The following is a 21,478-nucleotide window of genomic DNA, read 5'->3' on the forward strand; positions in this document are numbered from 1 at the left end:
TCATCCTCTGTCATCCCCTTCTCCTCCTGCCCCCAATCCCTCCCAGCATCAGAGTCTTTTCCAATGAGTCAACTCTTCACGTGAGGTGGCCAAAGTACTGGAGTTTCAGCTTTAGCATCAGTCCTTCCAAAGAACACCCAGGACTGATCTCCTTTAGAATGGACTGGTTGAATCTCCTTGCAGTCCAAGGGACTCTCAAGAGTCTTCTCCAACACCACACTTCAAAAGCATCAATTCTTCGGCACTCAGCTTTCTTCACAGTCCAACTCTCACATCCATACATGGCCACTGAAAAAACCATAAACTTAACTAGACGGACCTTTGTTGGCAAAGTAATGTCTCTGCTTTTCAATATGCTGTCTAGGTTGGTCATAACTTTCCTTCCAAGGAGTAAGCGTCTTTTAATTTCATGGCTGCAGTCACCATCTGCTGTGATTTTGGAGCCCCCAAAAATAAAGTCTGACACTGTTTCCACTGTTTCCCCATCTATTTCCCATGAAGTAATGGGACCAGATGCCATGATCTTAGTTTTCTGAATGTTGAGCTTTAAGCCAACTTTTTCACTCTCCTCTTTCACTTTCATCAAGAGGCTTTTGAGTTCCTCTTCACTTTCTGCCATGAGGGTGGTGTCATCTGCATATCTGAGGTTCTTGATATTTCTCCCGGCAATCTTGATTCCAGCTTGTGCTTCTTCCAGCCCAGCGTTTCTCATGATGTACTCTGCATAGCAGTTAAATAAGCAGGGTGACAATATACAGCCTTGACGTGCTCCTTTTCCTATTTGGAACCAGTCTGTTGTTCCATGGCCAGATATAGTTGATTCTGAAAATTGTGCTGAAGAATTCCTACCAATAAATCCAAAAGGACTAACAGAGTTAGAAAACCTACTTTTTGCAACCCGTTATGAAGTGATAGATGCTAAGCAACAGTCATAAACCTGTGCTAAAAACACTAGGCAAGAGGTTGATGAAGAATGCATCAACCCCAGGGACTCCACTAATCAACTGTAAAAGAAAAGTGGAAAAGAGACAGCCAGACATTGTGTTCTCTAGATGTGCTACAATCACAAGTAGAAGCACCACCTGTGAGGTGTGAAGTCCTCTATCTACCAGTGGGAAATATCTGAAAAAGAAGAAACCGTTCAGTGACTACAAGGGTGAAGGTTGCCAACAGCCAAATCCAGATCACATAAAATTCTATAAGACATATTATTATTCCTTCCACAAAATAATTATATGAAGAAAGATGAGAAGAGAAATTTTCATAAATTTTGCATTTTAAGAAACATATGACTAGATCCAATACATGAATCTTTGTGTGAGTGCGTGCGTGCTCAGTTACTCAGTTGTGTTCAACTCTTTGTGACCCCATGGACTGCAGCCTGCCAGGCTCCCCTGTCCAGGGAATTTCCCAGGCAGGAATACTGGAGTAAGCTGTCATTTCTACTCCAAGGAATCTTTCCAACCCAGGGATCCAAGCCACAAATTTGGCGTCTCCTGCATTGGCAGGTGAACTCTTTACCACAGAGCCACCTGTGAAACCCCAGGTCTTCTTTGACTCCTGATTAAAATAAACCAGTTATATAGACATTTTTTAAAAAAACACTAGGGGAATTTTAACACTGACTGGATAACAGATGCTGTTAAAGAATTAATGCAATTTTTGCAAAGCATTATTTGCAATTCTTGTCATTTTACGTGTGATACTGGAATTATGATATTCCTTTAAAAGATCTTATCTGTTGGTCATACATACTGAAATACTTGAAGGTGAAATAATATTACACTTGGAATTTTAAAGAGAATATTTTACTCTAGTATTTAAAGGGAGGGGAAAATGGGGTGAGATAAAGATGAAAGAAGTTTGATTAAAAATGCAATGAATTGTACAGTGGGATTTCTATAGTTCTCTACCATTGTGCTGCTACTTGAAATTTTCATAATTAATAGTAAAGAGCTAAAAAAATGAGATAAAAGGCCAGTGAAGTAGTATTATTAATTTCATATTACTAATAAAGAAATTAAGATTCTTACAGGTGATATTAACTTACCCAAGATCACAGTAAAACTAACACAGCTGAAATTCAAACCTTTGTCTTTTGGACACCAAGATCAAGAGTCTTTCTATCACATTAAGGCCAGATTCCCTGGTGAGAAAAAAATTAAAATTTAGCAATGACCCATGCTGTTAAAACCCACATAGAATTTTAATACTTGCTAGCATCAATTTAGAACTAAATAGCTTCTGTGGATGATTCAAAGTCCTGCATTTATCCTTTAATCTTCAATGAAATTAATAGAGTATGCCAAGAATTTTCCATTTTATGTTAAATCCTCTTAGACAGCCACTGTGGCTTCTATTTGTTTCAGGGGAACTTGATTTGGCTGTAGCAGCTCTGCAAAGTCTGCTTTTTATTTCCAGAATCTGAGCAGAACTACGTCTGTTATTTGGTCCTCTGAAGTCTCTTCCGGGATTAAGTTCTTAGCCTAAAACAACATTTTAATGGTGGAAGTAAAAGAAATGCCCATAGAGACAATAAACAATGTGTCTGGAAATGAGAGAGGAGTGGTCAGGCTGGCGTGGTGGTTATCCATTCACGGCCAGGATCCCAGGCTGCCTTCTTCCCACCTGTTAGGACAGTCTATGAATGGTCCTTACATCTTTTAATGATTCCAAAAAAATTCAAAAGAAAAATAACATTTCATGACACAGAAAATTATATGAAGTTCAAATTTAGTGTCCACAAATGAAGCTGTAGTCTAAAATAACTACAGCCAAGCACTTATGTGTCGTTACGCTGCTTTTGCACCATAACAGCTCTGCTGAGTAGATTCGAGGCAGAAAATACATGGCAAACACTGTCTAAGATACTGACTATCTATTTGGTCCTTTACGGGGAAGTGTTTGCGCTCCCATGGGGTAAAGAATGGCAGCAGATGGGAGCAAAAGAAGGAGGCAAATAGAGGCAGACAAAGCCTCGGTCTGAGTTTTTCGTTGCTGTTTTTCTTCAGTTCAGTCTCCCTTGTTCTACCCTCCCATTTTGGTGATTTCCCTTCTCTTTTCTTTTCAGTGGTTATACATTGTGAACATTACCAAGTGATAAGGGACATTACATCATAGGAATTAGTCACTCTTTAGAATGAACCTCACTGCATTCTGTCTTTTATAATTTGAAAATCACATCAAGCCTCTCATTATATATCCTAAAATATATTCTCTTACCTGCCTTTTATTCTTAATATCAAAAAACTTCTGCTCCACGAATGAACTTATTTATGACTTTGCACAGCACACACGAAATAGAAATGACTCATAGACACAGAAAACAAACCTCTGGTTACGAAAAGAGACAGTTGTGGGGATGGGAGGTGGTAGATGAATTCGGAGTTTGGGATTAGCATACACACTACTGGGGCATCGCTCGTGGCTCAGAGGGTAAAGCGTCTGCCTGCAATGCGGGACACCTGGGTTCAATCCCAGGTCAGGAAGAGCCCCTGGAGAAGGAAATGGCAACCCACTCCAGACCTCGTGCCTGGAAAATTCCATGGATGGAGGTGCCTGCTAGGCTATACGGTTCATGGGATCGCAAAGAGCTGCAACACAACTGAGCAACCTCGCTTCTCATGAATACACTCTAGTATGTATAAAACAGATAAACAAAGACCTACGTGTGGCACAGGGGCCATACTCAACATCTGATGGTGATCTAGGAAAGAGTCTGAAAAAGAATAGGTATACATATGTGTGTATATCTGTATATATATATATATATATATATAGAGAGAGAGAGAGAGAGAGAGAGAGAGAGGCAAGAGAACTTTTTTACCACTGCGCTACCCCTGGAGAAGGAAATGGCAACTCATCCCAGTATTCTTGCCTGGAAAATTCCCTGGACAGAGGATCTTGGCAGGCCATAGTCCATGGGGTGGCAGAGTTTGATGTGACCAAGAACACACATGCACACATATATATGTATACCTAAATCACTTTGCCATATACTTGAAACTAACACAACATTGTAAATTAACTATACTCCAAAAAAAAAAATTCTGCTCTACTGATACTTCTCAAAACATCCTACCTCCTCCTCTCACTGGTTGGGTCATCTTAAACAAGTTTCATAAAACCTTAACCTCAACCTACATATCTGTAAAATAGGGGTGATAACCCCGAGAGTTGTAAAAACGAGCGATTTTTAAAATCTCCGGTTGTAGAAGGCACTCACGGGACAGTAACTGCTAACACCGTTGCTTCGATGATTTTATCTTATGAAGGACCACAGAAAACAAGCAGTCCATAAGACAGGGGCTAAGTCATGCCTATCTGGTTGCAAAGTTTACATGCATCTCTATTTGTACAAAATCAAATCCCATCTTTCTCTTGGTTCAGGAAGCGTCCACGGCCACAGTCCTTCGTTTGTATAAAGAAACCCAAGAGGAACTTAAGCCAGCAAAGTGCAAATTGCCATATGGCATTACCGTCCAGGGGAAAATCCATCTTAGCATTTTATTTCTGCCAGAAGTAGATTAGGCAGATAAAATTTTCAAAATAAAACACAATCAGTTAATTAAAGTGAGAAAAGAATTTTATTTGTTTTATGCTAGAGTGGACTGAAGACAGCTTACGAGTGGCATCAGGCCAAGAGGTATTATTTCCTAGATCTGGGCTTTTCAAACAGGGCTCCCAAGGGAAGGGGCGGTGCTGGGCAGACAGGGCTTTGCTGTCTGGACTCAAACCAAAGCAGTTCTGCTTTGTTCTGTCTCACACTGAATTTTTCCATGAGACTTTCCGTGGAGAAAGAATTTTCTACAACTAAAAGACCTGAAGGCAGACTGCCCAGTTTCATGGCCTGACTCTGCCAGTCAGTAGCTGTGTGACCTTGAGCAATTCCTTAACCTCTCTGTGCCTCAGTGTCTTTATCAGTAAAATTCAGATAATATTATTATTAATGATTAATGACAGTATAAATAACAAATAACATGGGGTTGTTTGTGAGTTAACATTTGCCAAGCAGGGGTAATAGAGCTTGTTGTTCAGTCGCTCAGTCGTGTCCAACTCTTTGGGACCTCATGAACAGTAGCACCCCAGGCTTCCCTGTCCTTCACCATCTCCCAGTGTTTGCTCAAACTCATGTCCATTGAGTCGGTGATACCATCCAACCATCTCATCCTCTGTCACCCCCTTCTCCTGCCCTCAATCTCTCCCATCATCAGGCTCTTTGCATCAGGTGGCCAAAGTATCAGAGCTTCAGCTTCAGCATCAGTCCTTCCAGTGAATATTCAGGACTGATAGCGCCTGGCACATAAAAAAATGACTTGTACATGTTTGTCAAGTAAGTAAATAAAATAAAGCCATTTTTCACAATTACTGCTGACAAGTATTCTGAGTGGTAGAAAAGAAGCCAATAATACTTTAAACAGTTTGCAGATCGAGCTGGGCTGCAGAGGAAAATCGAAATTTTAAGACCAGTAAATCCATAGTATTGATTCTTTCTTGATAATGCATCAATGATTTGTCAGTATCCCCAGCTGATTATGCTAACATACAATGAATGGTTTACTATTTACAAAGCAATTCACACACATTTTTCAAATTATAATCTATGTGACAAACCAACACATCACGGGTGCCCAGGATTATGTAACTAAACCTACTTCTCTGATTAATGACATACAAATGGCTCAGCTATTACACAATAAACACATATAAGGCACTATGTGGGCTGAATGTTGTCCTCCCTTCCATTTATATGTTGAAGCCATGATACCCTGTACTTCAGAATGTGACCTTACTTGGAAATAGAATCCTTGCAAACCTGAGTCTTCCTGGTGGGGCTAGTGATAAAGAATCCACCTGTCAACACAGGAAATGCAAGAGATGCCAGTTCGATCCTTGGGTTGGGAAGATCCTCTGGAGGAGGAAATGGCAACCTGCTCCAATATTCCTGCCTGGAAAATTCCATGGACAGAAGAGCCTGGTGGGCTACAGTCCGTGGAGTCGAAAAAGAGTCGGACACAATGAGCACTCATCATTTTGCAAACATACTTAGGTGCTCTGTGATGACCTAAAGGGGTGGGATGGTGGAAGAGGAGAGAGGCTCAAGAGGGAGGGGATACATGTATAATTACGGCTGATTCAAGTTCTTGTATGGCAGAAACAAACATAGTAAAAAATAAATTAGAAAAATAAATAAATAAAAGAACAAAAGAAAGATAAGGTCATAGTAGAGTGAAAGTGAAAGTCGCTCAGTTGTGTCCAACTCTTTGCGACCCCGTGGACTGTATAGTCCATGGAATTTTCCAGGGAAGAATACTGGAGTGGGTAGCCTTTCCCTTCTCCAGGGGACCTTCTGAACCTAGGGATCGAACCCAGGTCTCCCACATTGCAGGCAGATTCTTTACCAGCGGAGCCAGAGTGAGGTGGACCCTAATCCAATCTGATGTCTTTATAAATGGGGGAAATTGGGGCCCAAATGCACACAAGGAAAAGTCCATGTTCAGCTGAAGGCAGAGACCAAGGTGATGTTTCGACATGATAAGGAATACCAAATATTGCCAGAAAACCACTAGTAGCTGGAGGAGAAGCAGGGGACAGATTCTTCTTTACAATTTTCAGAAGGAAACAACCCTGCCAACACCTTGATCTTTGATCTTGAACTTCCAGCCTCCGGAACTGAGAGACGAGAAAGTACTATGCTTAAGCCACTCTGTGGTACTTTATTTTAGCAACCTTAGAAAATGAATACATGAACTGTCTACAGACTAGAGATTTTAACAAAAGAGTGTCCTTCCTTTATTTAACCCTTGATTCATTCATTCATGTATTAAATATTTATTGAATACAGCAGTTTTAGAAATTTGTAGCTGCAGAACCAGGTCCAGGACCCTGCTTTCACGGGACTCTCAGTACAGAAGGGGAGACAGACGCAAAACAAAGCAGCTACACAGAGGACATAGTCAGAGGTGGTGTCATGAAGAAGCGCAGAACAGGGTAAAGGATAAAAAGCGGGGTTGCTTCGGATGGGCGGAGAGAGACAGCCAACCTGAAGAGGTGGCATTTAAGCAAAAGACTTGAATAAAGGAGGTGAAGCCATGTGGCCATCTGGGAGAAGAGGATTCCAGGCTAACAGTGAGCAAGATTCCAGGCTGGAACTTGCATGAAGTCCTGTTCTAAGAACAAGGTACAAAGGGTCACCTATCGTTTTTTTTTTTCTTTTTCTTTAAATGGGTAGGGAAAAAAAAATTTTTTTTAATAGACTGAAACATAAGACTTTCAATTTGCCTAAGGAGTCTTCTCCTTACCCCACTTAAAACAGGTCTTATCGTGCCCAGCCGTGTCCAATTCTTTGCATCCCCATGAAATGTAACCCTCTAGGCTCTCCTGTCTATGGGATTTCCCAGGCAAGAATACTGGAGTGGGTAGCCATGCCATCCTCCAGGGGAACTTCCCGACCCAGGGATAGAACCCGTGTCTCCCACACTGAAAGCTGATTCTTTACCTGCTGAGCCCTCTGGGAAGCCATAGACTATTGTAAACAGTGCAAGGAACACTGGGGTGCATGGACGGGAGAGGAGTTTGGGGGAGAATGGATACAGGTGTGCGTACGGCTGAGTCGCTCTGCTGTGCACATCATTATTAGTCGGCTATACTCCAATATAATATCAAATGTGAAAAGCAAACAAAAACAGGTCCAGCCCTGGCTGGTGAGGCTCCCTGAGGGTTGACGGCAGGGACAGTGACGTCTGGGGTGCTGTCGAGTGCCACAGGGCATATGCAACTGAGTCTAGGACCCCCGGTGGAAGGGGCACTTGGTTAAGAGCAGCTGACCACACTGTGGCATTCTCGACTCACTTCCGTGAGTGCTGACACCCGCAGCAGCACGGCGGGTGCCCAGCTTGACTCTCCCTCCCAGGTATGTGGGGTCACCCTCTGCAGGAGCCGCTGCAGGGAAGACTTCTTCCTTCCTCGTCACTCCCTGGTGCTGGAGCGCGTGTACAACTCCTAGACTCCATCAGTCAGCTGAGTGCTCCCGCCCGGAAAGGTCATCAAAGGATTGGCCCTCCGGCTTGTTGTGCTAGAGGCAGTGACAATCCCCTTCTTGCTCTGGGGAGGAGGGACTGTGGCACAGAGCAGTGCTTTAGATCCAGCAGCAGGAACACCTGGTACCTAGCGCCCAGTGGCAATGCCCAGAGGATTGTATCCCCGCCCGTTACTGATCTTGGCCGGGGTACCAGCACTGGACTCTCCCATTTCCATATCTAGTTTTCCCATCAATTCTGGATGCCGAGTTTACTTCCAGTAAATTCCTTTCCTGTGCCTTCCCAGGTGGCTCAGTGGTAAAGAATCCACCTGCCAATACAGGAGACACGGATTCAATCCCTGGGTGGGGAAGATCCCCTGGAGAAGAGAATGGCTACCCTCTCTAGTATTCTTGACTGGAGAATCCCATGAACAAAGGAGCCTGGAGGGCTACAGTCCATGGGGTCACAAAGAGTAGGACACAACTGAGTAACTGAGCACGCTCATGCACAAATTTCTTTCCTACCTAGGTGAGCCAGACTCAGTGCTTAGGAAGCGAGAGCCCTGCTTTGGCACACTGTCTGAGTTTTCAGCTTCTCAGTTCTGAGCTAACAATATTGACAATTGTCTCAGCATTCTTAGTCACTATGATAGAGAGCTTAGATATTAGAAACTGAGAGAGTTAAGTTACAATAAGACGGTACAAAGGTAATGAGGTTATATGAGGGGAAAGTAAAACTAACGTGTCTCCCGACCCTGGAAGAGACTGGCCGTGCCCCGAATACTGAACAGCACACCTGTTCTGCAGCGACATTACACAGCACAATGGTGACATCCAGTGTCAGCTGGCTAAACCTCAGGTGACCGTGCAGTTTACCTGAAAATGATGCGCAGTGCATCAAAAGACATGCATGTCAGCACTGAGCCCAAGCCACAGCAATGCTGTTTGCAAGCAATAATCTAAGATTTTTAAAGTAGAATTAATTTCTATTCATTTCTAAACGCTACTCATTTGTAAACACACGTTTATATCATAGCCAGTGCTATAGAAAGCTCTTAGATATGTAACAAAGGCAAATTCAATAGGGGGATAAAAGGATTGAAATACTTTAGAAACACGATAGAAACACGATAGAAAATATATACTTTTGACAGAGCACTGTGCCATTTGCCCAGGAATTATTTCCCATGCGTTGTCAAAATTAATCATCAAAGCACAGTGTGCAATAATTGTGACCTCTATACTTATATCTATCTGTATGTATGTATAAGGCTGCCAAGTCACAGAGAAGTGATGTGTTTTTCAAAATCATAAGTTAATCTCATCACCTGAACCCAGAAAGTTATTTTTTCAATTCTTTATCACCATTTATTGAAATTATTCTTTTTTACACATGGAATTACACTTTTATCTTTGTCAAAAATCAAGTGGTTTGGAAATCTTCACTTGATTTTGTGTTTGGAGAACATTTCTGGATTCTCTTCTAATCTATTTTGATGTCTGTTCTTTTCATATTTTTAATTTAATTTGGATTTTATATCAGAGTATAGTTGATTTGCAATGGTTGTGCTCATTTCATGTGTACAGCACCGTTATTCACTTATACATATACATGGATCTATTCCTTTTGAGTATTTTCCCATATAGTTTATGACAGAGAATTGACTAGAGTTCCTTGTGCTGTACAGTAGGTCTCTGTTGATAATCTATTTTATGTATAGTAAGTAGTGTGTATCTGTTAATCCCAAACCCCTCCTTGGAAAAGTTTTAATCTCCCTTAGGCTTTAGCTTCCTCAACTGAAAAACCCAAATGAAGCTGTTAACTTCCTCACAGAGTTGCTGCTAAGTCGTTCAGTCATGTCCGACTCTTTGCAACCCCTTGGACTGTAGCCCGCCAGGCTCCTCTGTGCGTGGGATTTCCCAGGCAAGAACACTGGAGTGGGTTGCCTTTCCCTTCTCCAGGGGATATTCCCAACCCCTGCATCTCCTCCTGCGTCTCCTGCATGGCAGGTGGATTCCTTATTGGTGGAGCCATTGAGTTATACGATGATTAAATAGGATAATGCAGAAAAAGTGCTTAATGGGGTATCTGACTATAATCCACATTATATTCAGAGAATATTAAATAACTGTGTTTAGGCTCACAGCTTATAATGGACATTTGCTTAGAGCATCATCTGAAAGTATCAAGGCCTAAACCCAGTTGCCCCCTTTCTATTCCCACCCCCCAGCCCCATCAGTCAGTTACACCTGCTGCTCTGACCTCAGCTAACGATCTATTTTAAAGCCACTTATGACTCATCAGTGAAAGAATATGAAAAGAACTAGTTGTCACTGATATATATCTCAGTCATTTGCAACATTGATAAGAAAGGTGCCCTTTTGGAAAATTTCTTCTGTGGCTTCCTGAAATATTTTAAGAATAAAAGGCTCAGGGATTTACAAAATAGCTATAGCTTCCCAAACTGGTCTTGGGATATCTGAGCTTCAACATCATGTACATCATTTTAAAAATTATCCAGAGAAGGAGGGAAAGACAGACAATCCCACTTGTGGGTGAGGACGGGGAGAAGCAGCAACTCCTGGGTGTTGCTGGTGGGAAAACCAAACTCACAGCCATATGAGACATCAACACTTAGGCAGCTTCCTATAAAGTTAAGCACAGAGTGTACAACCCAGTAGTCCCTCTCCTAGGGGATTTTGTATGTCCATAAAACACATTTATAGTGGCCAAAGTCTGGGAAAAATTCAAATATTCATTAACAGGTGAATCCTATTCATCAATACAAAAGAAGGATCAACTGATACGATGTGAAGAGCTGACTCATTGGGAAAGACCCTGATGCTGGGAAAGGTTGAAGGAAGGGGGAGAAGGGGCGACAGAGGATGAGATGGTTGGATGGCATCACCGACTCAACAGACATGAGTTTGAGCAAGCTCCGGGAGATGGTGAAGGACAGGGAAGCCTGGTGTGCTGCGGTCCATGGGGTCGCAAAGAGCTGGATACAAGTGAGCGACTGAACAACACTGATACAATATAGATGAATCTCAGATGCATTATGCTGACTGAAAACAGCCAAATTCCAAAGGCTACATATTCCATAGTTCCATTTATATGATATTCTAGAAAATTTGAAACTATAGGGTCAGAAAACTGAACTGAGGATTAAGAGTGGGGAAGGGATTGACTTGGAGAAGGCGATGGCACCCCACTCCAGTACTCTTGCCTGGAAAATCCCATGGACGGAGGAGCCTGGTAGGCTGCAGTCCATCGGGTCGCGAAGAGTCGGACACGACTGAGTGACTTCACTTTCACGCATTGGAGGAGGAAATGGCAACCCATTCCAGTGTTCTTGCCTGGAGAATCCCAGGGACGGGGGAGCCTGGTGGGCTGCCGTCTATGGGGTCGCACAGAGTCGGACACGACTGAAGCGACTCAGCAGCAGCAGCAGCAGCAGGGATTGACTACAAAAGAGACACTTGGGACTATTTTAGGGGACTAGGGAGTGATGATGAAACTGTTCTCCATCTTGATGATGATGGTGGTTCCATGACTCAGAACTCTATACTAAAAAAGATGGATGTATATACTTTTATTTTCTAAATAGAAATTAAACAATACCGTAGTAAAAGCTAAGTACAGTGGAGATTTCAAAATACAATTAACTGCAAGCTACGATTAACTAAATATATTTCCTAATTCAAACTGTTGAGCCCTCCAAAAGTGTAAGTGGCAAAAAAAAAAAAAAAGGCGATGGAGTCAGAATTGTTAAAAAGCAAGTAACTGAGTTGCTGACAGGCAGGTAAAGCTATTGCTCTTACAAGAATAGTCCATGGAGCCTGACATTCAATAAGGTGACAAAAGCAAGGGAAATCTTAAACATCTTATGAAGGTTAATCACAATTATTGCTTACTGAGGTGGAAAAGTAGGAAGAAGTATATAAAAATATATAAGAAATATACAAGAAAACTTGCAACAAGATCTAAATCTAATTCTGAAATAGAACTCCTTATTTCACCTACCCATTCTTTTTTTTTTTTTTTTTGCAATTTTTTCTTAATTGGAGTACAGTTGCTTTACAATGTTATAGCTATTTGTTTCAAACATGCTAGTGTATAGATGTCAATCCCATTCTCCCAGTTCATCTCAGCCTCGCCTTCCCCTCATCCCACTGTCCACGCATCAGTTCTCTATGTCTGCATCTCTGTTCCCGCCCTATAAATAGGCTCATGTGTACCATTTTTCTAGATTCCACATGTACGCATTAATATACAATTATAAAGTTTGTTTTTCTCTTTCTCACTTATTATGCTTCACTCTGTATGACAGACTCTAGGTCCATCAGTGTCTCTACAGCTGACCATCCCCTTTCCGAGCATCTGCTAGATGCATGTTTCCCTTCTTCATAGAGAACAAGAGCACGTGGACGACTGGGGCGGTGACGACAAGGTCTGTGAAGGTTGCCCGCCCCCCACCGCCAACCGAGGCAGCGGGGACCCTGTGCTCCCTGCCCCCTCCACCCTCCCCCTGCAGCCCTGTACCAGGAAGAGGTCAGACTGATTTCAGCATCCTACTCAAACCAAGGGGATAACAGAAAGATACAAGGGCGAGAAGCAACTTCTGGTTCTGGATGAAACCAATCTCCTTATATCAAATCCCATGAACATGAGTGATGAGTGAGTGAATTCCCCAAAATAATTAGGAGAAGCTTATAGCTCAATGCTGAGCAAGCCTTCTTCCTGTTGGTGAACAGACACGACAGGGGGAACATGTATGTTCACTTCGCTTTCCAGAAAGTGAAAAAGATGAAGATGGATTCCTATAATTGGCATTTCACTCTCAGGAGACATTTGAAATGAAATGATCAGTTTTAAGACTAGAAAATGAAACTGTTCTGGAAATTTTTAAATCAATACCAAGTTAAAAAAAGACTTACCAACAGAGACGTATCAACTCATCCAACCACAGATCAGTAAAACAGCAGTGGTCTGAGCCAGGAGTTCTGGCAAGTTGTTTTGATAGGAGCAGACAAACTGAGCTCCAAATGAACGTACCTAGCTTTGGAAAACTGTACTATTCATCTTAGACTACTTTAGTTTCAAACATAAAATTCTTTGCACTCCACGTTATCAATAAAATAGACCTTCAAGGTATCTGAATGCTTTTTTTTCCCAAAGGAACTTGCAATTTCAGCAGTAACTTACAGGCATTCAGAGACAGTGTCTTCTCTTTTACTGCACAGAATTGGCCAACATTTTATAGAAGAGTTTCCACTCAACTGGAGAAATCTCCCTAAGAGGATCTTTAAGCATAAGTTGTCAAATGTAAACCACTAAAAATGCATTTGCCAAATGAATTGACACAAAACAGGGTGAATGGGGGTATAGAAGAAAACATCTCTAAATGAATGCCTAAGAAAGGTATATACCAAAATGCTTTTGTAGTGTTAGAGAGTTCTTTGTTCACAGAAAACATCACTATTTAATAGGAACCTGGAATAATTTATCATTTGGTCTAGCTCCTCTAAATGCCCCAGAGGAGAAAAAGAGTGGCATTTCTTCTGTTTTAGATTTTAAGAGTTCAAACTAGTGCCTGATTCGGTAAGTCAACACCCGTTGCAGCAGTTTCACCCTTTACACAGTGATAGAAACGACAGAATAATAAAATGAAAAGCATGCAAATTCAGATGCACTCCCTTCTACTTTTTGGCTTACGGCTACAGACGACTCTTGCTTTATGTTAAGTGTGCCACTAAAATATGTTATTAAGAAGGGCTCATATTTTTAAGAGTAGTTCAGTTATCACTGTTGGATCAAACATGCATCAAAATTCCCCCATTTAAATGCATATTATTTGCGAAGAAAACACACAAAGGAGATGTATGTGTGTGTTTAGTCACTCAGTCACTCAGTCGTGTCCAACTCTTTGAGACCCCATGGGCTGTAGCCCGCCAGGCTCCTATGCCCATGGAACTTTCCAGGCAAGAATACTGGAGTGGGTTGCCATTCCCTCCTCCAGGGGATCTTCCCAACCCAAGGATCGGACCCAGGTTTCCCACATTGCAGGTGGATTCTTTACCATCTGAGCCATTAGGGAAGCCCGGCCTCTTTCCAAATGTTAATATTATGAGTTAGTGTCTTCCAAGTCCAACCTAGAATATGAAATGACTGATGCTTTCTGCTACTGGCTTGGGATTTACTATTTACTATTTTCATGGAGTATCACAGAAAGATCACAGTTATGACATTTGGTAAGTATCAGTATTCCATATCAGAAATATATTTTTTTCATAACTATAAATAAGTGTTTGGCTCCTATCAGTCATTTTCAAATTATGGAAGTTGGACCAAAATATCTCTTACCACTTCAATTACAGCAACATCCATCAAGGTAAGCAAAAGGTGGCATAGCCATCCAACGGAAGGAACATTAGTAGCAATAAAAAGGAACCACCATGCTACAACCTGAATGCACCTCAAAAAAATTATTCCAGGTGAAAGAAGTCGGATGCTGAATACCATATATTCTATTATCTCATCATGCGAAATGCCTAGAAAAGTCAAATCTAAAGAGACAGGAAACAGATCAGTGCCTGCCTGGGTCCGAGGGTGAGAATGGGAGTGTTACAAATGGGCACTCGAGACTTTGGGAGGGGGGCGGGGATGAAAATGTTCTAAAATTGGATTGTGATCATGGTTGCGTAACTCAATAAGTTTACTAAAAATCACTAAATTGTACAGTGTGATGTATTGGATAGTTTACAAATTATATCTCCAATAGAGCTGATTTTAAAATAAATAGCCAAAAAAAAAAAAAAAGGCAAGAATGTCTTACATAAAGTCATTTTTTTCCTCTGAGGTTAAAAAATAATTGTAGTCATGTTTTTTTAAATTTATAGGAAAAAAAATAACTTGATGGATACAATTTTCTCAATTTAAATTTTTCAACCCCTAAATTATTGGCATCTACTTACTACTACTACAAATTTAGATTTTATTGAATTTGCATGAAATTGATGTTCTTTAGCTATTTCAGGCTCAAGATCTTAATATTTCATAATATTAAACGCAGAATACAGGATTCCTAAATTCTTTCCCATGGATGGAGAAGCCTGGTAGGCTACAGTCCACGGGGTGGCAAAGAGTCGGACACAACTGAGCAACTTCACTATACTATAAATTTTTTCCCAGCCTAAGAAAAAGGAAACTAACCTGAACAACATATAAATTCCTTTACAATTTTTTAATTTGACCATTTAAATCCGTGGAAAAGAGTCTGTGATTCGAAACTAATCTAGTTTAGGTCAGTGTCAAAAAATGACAGATGTTGACTGATATGGTTCCTGATTATGGCCTCAGGGTGTTCTGGAGGATTCCAAAGCTGTATAAATTCCAGAGGACAAGAATGTGTCTCATTTACACCAACTTTTATCCCCCTGTGTCTCCAAGACAGACCATGGTGCCCTATACAATAAATGTTGGTTCAGTGGTTCAGTTAATACATGAACAGGCCTGAAAATCCCCAGGTGCACCAAATATTTTCTAAAACTGAGCACACGCACGCGCACATATTTTCGTTTTCCAAACTCAGTGGGTGACTGTTTCCATGTTTAGATGCTTAGTAAAATGTAAATTCACTTAAACGTGCTACTAAATTAATAGTAACGTTGCCATTTTGAAGTGCTTTTCCATCAATAAATGGCCATCTAATTTTAATGTAAAAATCTCAAAGATTCAAGCCCACTACTGTAAAAGACTGACATTCCTCCAAGGAACTTTCCAGGCAAGAATACTGGAGTGGGTAGCCATTCCCTTCTCCAGGAGAAGAGAGAGATCTTCCCAACCCAGGGATCAAACTCTGGTCTCCTGCATTACAAGCAGATTCTTTACCATCAAAGCCATCTGGGAAGCCCTCAGAAGTCTCAGTTGTTTCCTTTTTCGGTCATCATTCCAAACAAATAAATATATGCCTCATTTTTCAGTTTTGACCAAATCTAGCTTAGATTTTTCCAACTTCGTCCAGAATCTGGATTACAACTCAAGCCCACTTTCCAGCACATTATAAATCACTACGCTAACAAATATATTAACACGCTTGTTAATATCGTCTTTTTTTTTCTTTTTTAATATCTTCTGAAATCATAAACGTGAAAAATACCACTGAAATAGTGTCCGCATTTATTTCAAAAGCCTCTCTTTAGTTAGTACAGGTTTGGTTACTAAATTTATTTAGCAAATAAAAAGGTGAAGACCTTGTGAAGCTTGCAAGGTCGCAGAAAGTGTAAGCCATTTTCATTCTTTCAATAGTGAGTTGGGAAGTCCCTGCCTTAGGCACAAATTCCTCTGTGTCAGGGACCTTCACACTCAAAGGGTCAGCGTAGGGTGGGAGGGAGGGGGACGGCCCAGCAGCAGGAAACAATCGCACCTGTTGTGTCTGCAGGGGTACCTGAGACTGCAGCTCAGATCACATTTCTGAAAAGCCAGATATCTGCAGAGCTGAATATTTAATACCATCAGGTACATAAAAGGACAGAGTATCTTTCCCCAGGTGCAAGTGAGAAATAATTGCCTTTGAACACTTTATCTAGCCTATGTATAGCAACAAGAAAAAAGAGATTTTTATCTCTAAAAATAAAGCTATAGTGAAAATGGCAGACCGAGTTTCAGGTACCTTTGGAACTAACTGCTTCTTTTATATATGTAAGTGTATTTGCTCTCCAAGAAGGTTAAAAGTTGACAGCCATGCCATTCATGCAATCTAAATCTCCCCTCTCACGATCCCATGCTATTCCTTCCATAAGATAACACTGCTCCTTGGCACACCTGCCGGGGGGATAAGTAACTTTCAGCTCTAGAATCCCATGACAGCCGAAAACCGCCATCCAACAGGTTCCTCTTCCTTCACTACACCTGAAGCTAACAGAAGCCAGCGCGGATGAACGTCTGCGCTCTTGAAAATTCAGGGCACAGGGAACTGTCAAAGTCGTCCCGCGGGGGTCCATAGATGACAGGCAAGTTTTCCAGAAGGCTTTCTCCACCGCCTCTGAAGAGGGGGGCCCCCAGCCAAGGGACTGCCTAACAGCGACCTAAATAAACAATCGGGCGTGCGTAGGGCCAAGGAGGGGTATCCTTTCTCGGGGAAGGCAACTCTGTTCCTCGTCCTTCAGTCACCAAGTCGTGTCCGATTCTCTGCGACCCCACGGACTGCAGCACGCCAGGCTTCCCTGTCCTTCACCATCTCCTCTGGGAGTGTGCCCAAGTTCATGCCCACCGAGTGGGTGATGCCACCCCGGAGGCGCACAAACTTCTAGCCCAGGGAATCCGAGTCCAGAAGAAAGGTTCACAGGGAGAATGCTGTCCTCACCCAGGACCTGTGTGCAGGGAAATGCCCTTGGTGCTCCAGGCGGCACGAGGGGAGGGTACAGGGGACCCGCTCCAAGGGCGCCTGGACCCCCACTCGCCCGGGAGAGAGTGGGGTGACCCGGGCGGAGATCGCTGGGGCTCGCCTACCTTGGAGGGCGCTCGGCGAGCGCGGGGTCCGGGCGCCGCTCCTCCCCTGGCTCGGCACCTCGGGTGGGTAGGGCGGGTCGGCTCCTCCGGGCTCGGTGGCTCCACCTCCGCTCCAGGGAGCTCCGCCCCGCACGGCCGGGCGCGCCCGGGGCAGAGTCGGGCGCCGGAGCGGCTCCGGGGCGGGGCCTGGGCTACCCAGAGCCCCGACGCGCGCGCCCGGCCCCAGGCGCCCCGGGGTGCCTTCTGTGCGCCCCGGGGTGTCTTCTGTGCACCCCGACACTCAAGTCCCCAACCCTGCGCACCGCTCAGTAATTGGGTTATTCTGTTGGGGGTGGGGGGTAGATAGTTCCTGCTGCTTTTTTTTTTTTTTTTAAAAAGGTCCTGTTTAATCTCCAAGCTCATATACTTTTTGTTTTTTATACTTTGGCCACCTGATGCGAAGAACTGACTCCTTGGAAAAGACCCTGATGCTGGGAAAGATTGAAAGCCGGAAGAGAAGGCAACGACAGAGGATGAGATCTTTGGATTGCATCACCGACTCAGTGGACATGAGTTTGAGCAAGCTCTGGGAGTTGGTGATAGACAGGGAGGCCTGGCGTGCTGCAGTCCATGGGGTCGCAGAGTCGGACACGACTGAGTGACTGAACTGAAGACTATTTTGGAGTAAATTTAGATTTACCAAATTTGGAGGAGGACATGGGAACCCATTCCAGTATTCTTGCCTGGAGAATCCCATGGACAGAGGAACCTGGCGGGCTATAGTCCATAAGGTCACAAAGAGTCAGACACGACTGAGCAACTGACACACGTTAGATTTACGAAAAAGTTGCAGAGAGTACAGAATTCCCTAAACCTCCCTTGCTGGTGTCCCCTAGTAGTTGCGTCTTATATCACCATGGTACAGCTGTCAAAACTAAGAAATGAACGTTGATCTGTCACTATTAATTAAACTCGACCTAGTGTAGATTTCACTACTTTTCTGCTGATCTAGTTTTCTTTCTGATCTTTCTGTTCCGGGATTGCCTTCAGGACTCCACACTCCATTTCAGTGTTGTATCTCTTTAATCTCTTGTCTGTGACAGTTTCTTGGTCTTCTCTGTTTTTTCTTAACTTTGACAGTCTTCAAAGATTTTGCTAAGCTGTTTTGTGGATGTCTATCATTTGGTCTCATTTGATGCTTTTCTCATGATTAGGCTATGGTCTGCCTGCAATGAAGGAGATCCCTGGGTCAGGAAGATCCCCTGGAGGCGGGCATGGCAACCCATTCCAATATTCTCGCCTGGAGAATCCTATGGACCGAGGAGCCTGGCAGATTACAGTCCATGGGATTACAAGGAGTCTGACAGGACTGAGCGGCTAAACACAGCACATGGGTTTGAGAGAGGGGACCACACAGGCAAAGTGTCCTGTCAGGGGCCACATGATAGCAGCAGGACTTATTACTGATGATGTTGACCTTCGTTGCTTGGTTGGAGAGCTGTCTGCCCCGTTTCTCCCAGGTAGTTACTCTTTTTTTGGATGAAAGTCACTAAGTTCAACCCACACTCAGGGGAGGGTGGGGGTTGGGGAATGAAACTCCATCCTGGAAGGGAGAGTATCTGCTTTATTATTTGGAATTATTCTGTAAGGAAGATGTGTCCCTTCCCTCTTAAATATCTATCTATTCAATCATTTACTTACATCAGTATGAACTCATACGTGTTTATTTTATGTGCTTATGTGCTCAGTTGTGTCTGACTCTTTGCAACGTGGGGGATTGTAGCCTGCCAAGCTTCTCTGTCCATGGAATTCTCCAGACAAGAATACTGGAGTGGGTTTCCATTCCCTTCTCCAGGGGACCTTCTGATCCAGGGATTGAACTCATGTCTCCGGTGTCTCCTGCAGTACAGGTGAATTCTTTACCTGCTGAGCCATCAGGGAAGCCCCTGATGAATTGAATTATTATTTTTTGTTTCTCGAGTAGTTACAGGTTTGGCTGAAACACTTTCAGACTGGCTCCTGTATCCCTTTGAAAGTTCATAAACTTTTAGAGCTGGGAAGACAAAAAAAACTCACTAAATATTTGTTCTCCTCCTTTTCATGTAACATAAAACTGTAGCCCAAATCCCCCCAAATCTAAGGGCTTTTCAGGGTCTTCCTTGAAACCCTACAACTACTGATTCCTACTCCAGTAATAGGAAATTTAAAAAAAAAAATCCCAACAGATTAATTTGTGGATTGGGACCCAATTAGAGAAGTGAAAGCTGAGAGTGCTTAGGTAAGTTTTGGTTAACCAATCCATACAGTTCTATGAAACAGGTATATGTATATGATAAGTAGAGATAAATCATGTTCCAAAGATAGTCATGGATGTTTATTGCTGCTTTAAACACTGAAGAAAGCCAGCTATTGAGATGCTTTGTTATATTGCTTTGGCTGACTCATGTTTGCATTTGCAAGTTATCCCATAAACACAACACTTCCTTCTTCTGCGCTTGCGTCTGGCTCAGACTCTGATGCTGCCTGGCGTTCTGAGACCCTCTCACCTCTGCTCCTTTGCTTAACTCTTCTTGGGGAAGGTAATCTACTCCATTAGTCCAAGATTTTCCTGGTAGATACAGGATGGATGGCTCAGTGTCCAGCAGGACAGAGCGAACTGATTTTCTCAAAGTGACTAAACATAATCATGGCTAAGGGAAAATATCTTACGTTTCAGACCCACAGTGTTGTTCTTGTTGTTCAGTCGCGCAGTCGTGTCCGACTCTTCCCACTATATTCCAGGAGAAATGGACAAGATTGGAGGAGAAGGTGCGCTTTTTGTGCACTCTGCTGGGAGGAGATGTTAACTGAAAGTAACAATTCCAATCGGTATGAAACACGGAGTGTATTTCACAGTTCCTCAAATGCACTGGTCACTAGGTAATTTTAATACCTAGTGGAGGGGAACGGGCAACCACTCCTTAACAGGAGTGTGGAGTTAGAAAATATTGGCAACCTACATAATGTAGTTCAGGAGAATCTATAAATCACCCATAAATGTAAAATGCCAGTGGTGTGTCTTAGAGGTTGGAAACTGGGGAAAGACAGATCAAATGTGTATAGATTTCTTTTATCGCCTTAGCATTTGGCTGCTATTTTTATGACTGAGTAAATACAAACCATTTTAAGTAGCCAAATAGGGACTTCCCTCATGGTCAAGTGGTTGGGAATCCTAGGGGACAAGGGTTTGATCCCTGGTCCAGGATTGCACATGCTGCAACTCAGCCCCTGCGCCCCAACTACTGAGCTTGTGCTCTAAAGCCCAGGCTCTCCAACGAGAGAAGCCATGGCAATAGAAGCCAGCACACCACAGCTTCGCCGCCGCTGGAGAACGCCCACATGCAGCACCATTCAGTGTCGTTTATTTACATGTTCAGTGTCGTTTATTTATTTATGAGACATTTATTTATGTCTCAGTGCAGACATAAATAAATACATTTTCAAACCAATCAATAAATAGCCAAATATTCTAAAGCTTGTTTTCTTCACACTTTTCCTAAGATTATCTATTTTTCTTCTGGAGAGGGAGAGAGGGGAGAGGTGTCAACTGGCTTCACTTTGCATATATCATCATTAACCTCAAGTGTGGATGCTTCCCAGCGATCACAGGAACATCCCATACCTGTTTCTCTCCTCCCACATGACTGTTTCAAGTTTCCGCCTCTCTTCCCAGATTTCTAGCAACAACTCCCCTCCAGCAGAATCGGCTGATAAGCTTCTTCTCTGCTGAGCTGATAAGAGCAAAGCATCTGAAGATAAACTCTATCTCCTCTAACCTGTTTGAAGTTTATTCCTCTAACTCCAAACTTCTAAATTGTTTTCAGACATGTTTTTCTCCATGGCACTAATTACTACTTGCACCTTAGTTAGAAAGTAAGAGAATTTTGTCGTTTTCATTTTTCTATCTCCATTGCCTAAAGCGGGTCCAG

General features: G+C 42.7%; 1 protein-coding gene across 5 annotated transcripts in view; it reads right to left on the bottom strand.

The window, feature by feature from the left end:
* Positions 1-17,584, bottom strand: part of CCDC68 (coiled-coil domain containing 68) — a 57,914-nt gene extending 40,330 nt beyond the window's left edge. For 3 of the 5 annotated variants that reach the window (XR_015153549.1, XM_086372442.1, XM_086372443.1), the window contains exons 1-2: positions 17,532-17,584; positions 2,051-2,146 (exon numbers count right to left, since the gene is read on the bottom strand). The gene's annotated coding sequence lies outside the window, so the exon portion shown is untranslated. The remainder of the gene's footprint in view (positions 1-2,050; positions 2,147-17,531) is intronic. The other 2 variants (XR_015153548.1, XM_086372441.1) reach the window with 1 other exon arrangement.
* Positions 17,585-21,478: the final 3,894 nt, after the last annotated feature.

Source organism: Bos grunniens, chromosome 24 (assembly GCF_055505025.1).
Source record: "Bos grunniens cultivar Pamir isolate PY7600 chromosome 24, Bosgru_T2T1.0, whole genome shotgun sequence".
In the NCBI taxonomy this organism is placed as follows: Eukaryota; Metazoa; Chordata; class Mammalia; order Artiodactyla; family Bovidae; genus Bos; species Bos grunniens.